This window comes from Cynocephalus volans, chromosome 4 (genome assembly GCF_027409185.1).
Source record: "Cynocephalus volans isolate mCynVol1 chromosome 4, mCynVol1.pri, whole genome shotgun sequence".
NCBI classification, from domain to species: domain Eukaryota; kingdom Metazoa; phylum Chordata; class Mammalia; order Dermoptera; family Cynocephalidae; genus Cynocephalus; species Cynocephalus volans.
Genome location: NC_084463.1, coordinates 103,000,583 through 103,006,582, shown reverse-complemented (window position 1 = coordinate 103,006,582; position 6,000 = coordinate 103,000,583). Strand labels below are relative to the sequence as shown.

The window sequence follows — 6,000 nt, the reverse complement described above, 5'->3', positions numbered from 1 at the left end:
AGAGAGGAGGGTCTCTCTTGCTCTCTCTGCTCTCCCTTGCTTCCTCTCACCATGTGATCTGCTTGTACCCACCGGCTGCCTGCTGTGTTCCACCATGAGTAGAAGTAGCCTGAGGCCCACAGCAGATGCAGCTGTCCCAGAATCATAAGCCAAATAAACCTCTGTTTTTTATAAATTACCCAGTCCCAGGTACTCTGTTATAGCGACACAAAATGGACTAATACACATGCACTAGCCAGTAGACAAATAAAATTAACCATCCCAAATCCCTAGGCTCAGAACAAGCCTACCTAAGTATGGAAAGAGTGCCCTAGCACAGAGACGATCTGCAAAGAGTGGGGAGACTCCCAGAATTTTAAGGAAATCCATGTCAAAAAATTAACTGAACACAACAAGAAATAGTCTCTGCAAAAATAGTTTGGAAAAGTCTCACATGGAATATTATAGCTTTCAAAATAAAAAAAGTGGGCTGGCCAGTTAGTGCAGCTGGTTAGAGCATGGTGCTCATAATACCAAGGTCAAGGGTTTGGATCTCCATATTGGCCAGCAACTGAAAAAAAAAACCCAGCAAACTCTAGAGGAAGAGAATCTAATTTCCAGAGTTACCTTATTATATAATAGCCAAATGCCCAATTTTCAACAACAGAAAAATCACAAGATATATGTAGAAACAGGAAAACATGGTCCATTCAAAGAAACAAGATAAATTGATGGAAACTTTTCCTGAGAAAGCCAAGTCATTAGACTTACTAGATAAAGACATTAATTGTCTTAGCCTTTTCACAAGATGGCACTGAAGACAAAGAAGGAAACTCCTGCCTCTCCCAAAGTCAAAGCCAAAACAAAGGCTTTGAAAGCCAAGAAGGCAGTGCCAAAAGGCATCCAAAGCCACAAAGAAAAGATCAGCACATCACCCACCTTCAGGTGGCCCAGGACAGTGCAGTTCTGGAGGCAACCAAATATCTTTAGAAGAGCGCCCCCAGGAGAGGCAAGCTTGACAACTATGCCATCATCAAGTACCCCCGACCACTGAGTCTGCCATGAAGAAGATAGAAGACAACAACACACTTCTGTTCATTGTGGATGTAAGGCCAATAAGCATCAGATCAAACAGGCTGTGAAGAAGCTCTATGACACTGATATGGCCAAGGTCAATACCCTGATCAGGCCTGATGAAGGGAAGAAGGCACATGTTCAACTGCCTCCTGATTATGATGCTCTGGATGTTACCAACAAAATTGGGATCATATAAAATGAGTCAAGCTGGTTAATTCTAAATATACATTTTTTTCACCATTAAAAAAAAGATAATAATTGTCTTAAGTATACTCCAGAGTACTAAAGTTAAACATGAACAAATAAGTAAAGGAAATCAAGAAAACAATTATTTACAAAATGAGAATATCAGCAGAGACAAAAATTATAAAAAAGAATCAAATTTTGGAGCTGAAAAGAAAAATAACTGAAATGAAAAATTCACTACAGGAGCTCAACAGCAGATTTGAGCGGGAAGCAGAGAGAATCAGCAAACTTGAAGATAGGACAATTGATATTATCAAGGGTGAGGAAGAGAAAGAAAAAAGAATGAAGAAAAGTGAACAAAGCCTAAGGAACCTGTGGGAAACGATCAAGTGAACCAACAGATGCATTAGTGGAATCCCACAGGGAAAAGAGAGAACAAAGGGCAGAAAGATTATCTGAAGAAATAACAGCCCCAAACTTCCCAAACTGAATTAAAGACATGAATCCACAAATCCAAGAAGCCCAAGAAACCCACGTAGAATAAACTCAGAGACCAACACCAAGGCACATTATAATTAAACTGTCAAAGCCATTAGGATGGCTACTACCAAAAATAGGAAAATAAGTTTCATGAGGATATTGAGAAATTGGAACATTTCTGTATTGCTGGTAGGAATGTAAAATGGTGCAGACACTGTGGAAAAGTTTGGTAGTTCCTCAAAAAGTTAAGCATAGGATTACCATACATTCTAGCAATTCTACTCCTACGTATATACCAAAAAGGATTGAAAGCAGGAATTCAATAGATATGTGTACACCAACATTCAGAGCAGCATTATTCACAATAGCTAAAAGAAGGAATCAACCCAAATGTCCATGAACAGGTGAATGGAGTAACAAAATGTGGTATATACAAACAATGGAATATTATTCAGTCTTAAAAAGGAATTAAATTCTGATACATGCTACAACGTAAATGAACCTTGAAAACACTATGTTATGTGAGATAAGCCAGAGACAGAAGGACAAATATTGTATCCCATTTATATAAGGTATCCAGAATAGGCATACTCATAGAGACAGAAAGTAGAATAGAGGTTACCAAGGACTGAGGGGAGGAAGGAATGAGGAGTTATTGTATTTATAGATACAGAGTTTCTGTATGGAATGATGAAAAGTTCTGGAACTATATAGTGGTGATATAGGATAACATTGTGAAGCTACTTAATGCCACTGAATTGTACATTTAAATATAGGCCTGATGCTTGGCCTGTCCCATTTCAGACTACTGGCCAAGGAACTCTGGCTGGCATGCAGGTGGGCTTCAGAGCAGCCCAGGCCCATGAGGGTTATGCACCAGCTGCTGGTGCAGATGAAACAGCTCTCAGCACCAGGAAAGGGGTGATGGATCACTGCAGTTCAAGAATCAATTCCAATAGTTCATGAACCATTGGGCCCCAGCCAATGGCTGGTACAAACCAACTTACTACGACATGCTGCCACTACACACATGCAATCCTCATTGTTCTAGCTGTCATGGCCACTGTCTGATGACTGCTGAGAAAAGATAACAGCTGGATCTATGGGATGGGTCTCTGTGCCCTCTTCATCATTTCTACAGTATTCCACATTGTTATCATGAAAAAAGAGCTACTTAAGGACAGTGGAGCATTGTTTTCACATGTGTGATAGAATGGTTATCTATTTCATTGCTGCTTCTTATGCTCCATGGTTAAATTTCCATGAACTCAGCCCATGGCAACTCATGTGTTGGTTTATCTGGCTCATGGTAGGAACCATTTATATATTTCTCTATCATGAAAAGTATAAGGTGATTGAACTCTTTTATATTACAGTGGGATTTTCCCCACCAATGTATAACACTGATGGACTTCACAAACTTGCATGTGGGGGCTTAATTTATTGCTTGGGATTTGTGTTCTTCAAGAGTGATAGCATCATTCCCTTTGCCCATGCCAGCTGGCACTTGTTTGTGGCCATGGTAGCTGCAATGCATTACTATGCCATTTGGAAATACCTTTACCAAAGTCCTACAGACTTTTTGTGACATTTATGACCAATCTGTACTAGGTATCCAAACCAGTATTATTTCAATTATGGCACTTGGGAATGGGATGAGAGCTGAAAATTGCACAGGGGAGGAAAAAAAAGACAACAACTGCACTACTTTCTTTATATCATTTGAATATAATTACTGTGAAAATATAAAGGCTGTGTTCTGGAAATTTTACTCCTCACAGCAAACAAATAAGGTACTGTGTCCGGCTTTAAAAACTAACGCCACCTTAAGTGACATTACAAGCGGCACCATTATGGGCCCACAAGGGTGTATTAATGTGGCAGCCTAAGACCGCGCCCACCGGGAGGAAGTAGGGTGGGGGTGTCTGCGGGAACCTTGCCTTAACCCTTATTGGCCAAATATGCACTTCCGCACTGGAGGTTGCAATAGCTAGGCATTGAGACAGGATGCATGCTCTCTTGACCTTTAAGCTGATAAGATTATGTAAAAAACCTCTCTTCCCCATTTGCCTTTAAAAGCAAGTGCTTGTGTGGTAATAAATGGAACGGCTCGACAGAACCCCCACCGCGTCTGAGTGTCCTTTAATTGGGCTGTTTTGGGGGCCATCGGTGTGCTCACCTCTCTTCATGGCTCTCTTCCGCTGTCTCCTTCCAAAGGGGACAGGAGGGAAAGAGGAATCCCGGGCCCATTCACTCGCCCACCAAAAGCAACGAGGCTAGGGCTGTTCGGGTCGCCTGGCAGCGGACCCAACAGTACTGAATTAATTATTCATTCCATTCCGCTATCATGAAGGTCCCTGGATAGACTTGGCCAACTGATATTTACAAACCAGAATTTTGTATTTTGGTTTTGTTTTTTTGTTTGTTTTTGTTTTTGACCAGTAACGGGATCGCAACCCTCAGCTTGGTGTCGTCCGCACCACGCTCAGCCAGTGAGCGCACCACCGGCCATCCCTATATGGGATCCAAGCACACAGCCTCAGCGCTAACAGAACTGCACTCACCCAAGTGAGCCACGGGGCCAGCCCCAGAATTCTGTATTTTAATTTTACAGATTTTACTATATGATTCTTCTAAATTACTAGGTAAAGATGTAAAAGTCAATACAATAACAAAGCTTCCTCTTTTAAAAACAAAATTCTATCACTTTCCCATTCACTGTGGAATCATGGACAGAACTTACACTACTTTTTACCATGTTTCATCTTGGCATAACATGATTATTTTTCTAAATAGAAACTTTAGTTTTTTGTAAATTTTTAAAAAATTATTTCATTGAAGTGCATCTCTGCAGATCCTCAATCATGTTGTGAATTTTTTGCCCCAAGTAGTCAACATTCCACAATCAAGCATACATTATACCTTTTCTGATAGTTTTCTTAAGCACATAGAAATTGCCAATTTTTAAACACTACAGTTTTCCAGAATTTTCTGCCAACCTCTAACTCTGAATTCAGTGCTGCTTTGGGCCATATACTTGACCTAGTTTGGTTTACCAGTGATGGAAAAGTATATTGATATCCTTAACTTTTTCAAAAGATCCAACTTTACTATGACTTTGCCATGTTTTCTTCAGGGTCTCTTTCAACAGTGGATGAGTATTCTGTTTGCATTGTAATAGTATTGTTGGGTTGGCCATGAGTTGAAAACTCCCAAAGAACATTATGAGTTGCAGTGAATAGCTGTATTGCCTTTTTGTTTTGTTTTTTGTTTTTAAAGGTGACCAGTAAGGGGATCTTAACCCTTGACTTGGTGTTGTCAGCACCACGCTCGCCCAGTGAGTTAACTGGCCATCCCTATATGGGATCCGAACCCATGGCCTTGGTGTTATCAGCACCGCACTCTCCCGAGTGAGCCACGGGCCGGCCCTGTATTGCCTTTTTGGTGCACAACAATTAAGTCATCGTCAACTTAGCTTTATATTATCAGTTTGATATCTATTTTACATTGTGGAACTAGATGAATAAATTCACATTTCTACCTTTCCTCTGTATTTCCCAAAACTGTAAACTATTTCTTTTTTTTTCACAGAAGAGTATTTAGGGCTGGCTCTGTTGGTTAGAATGCAGTGTTGGTAACACCAAAGTTAAGGTTCAGATCCTTGTACCAGCCAGCTGCAAAAAATAAAAAAATAAAAAATAATAAAAATATTTAAAGCATTGTTTGACATTTACAAACTCTTGAGTCCATAGTCCATAGATTATAAATACCATTCCTGGCAGTGGAGTAATGTTTATGTATTATTTTTGGTTTTCCCTCAGTGTCTTACATTAAGATTAACATATTGTTTGCTGTGTTGATTAATTTCTTTTATTGGTATTTAATAAATGAAATAAACTTGCCTTTAGATTGGGTGCTGATACTGCCTGTTTTCTAGTAATGGGCGTGATCGACAGAATTGCTGATTTGACGATAAGCTTATTAATTGAAATTTTGTACTAATGTGACTTTAATAGAGGGTTTATTTTGTGAGTTTATGTTTAGAACTCTCTGATTTTGGTGAATTATATGGGAATAAGGAACAAAAGAACTGATATTGGCTGACAAATTTTTAAATAGACAATATACCCAGTGATTATACCAACCAGACAACCCCTATCTGTGTGATTCTGAACATCTGGATGCCTGTTGTTTTACTGTGTATATTTTATTTTTAATATATTAACATTTTGTGGATTCATTTAAAGTCTGCTCAGGGGCCGAGCTCGTGGCGCACTC

At 39.6% G+C, this 6,000-nt stretch overlaps 1 pseudogene; it reads left to right on the top strand.

Annotated features, from left to right (window-relative positions):
- Positions 1–787: 787 nt before the first annotated feature.
- Positions 788–3,319, top strand: LOC134376286 (monocyte to macrophage differentiation factor-like; annotated as a pseudogene).
- The last annotated feature ends 2,681 nt before the right edge of the window (positions 3,320–6,000 follow it).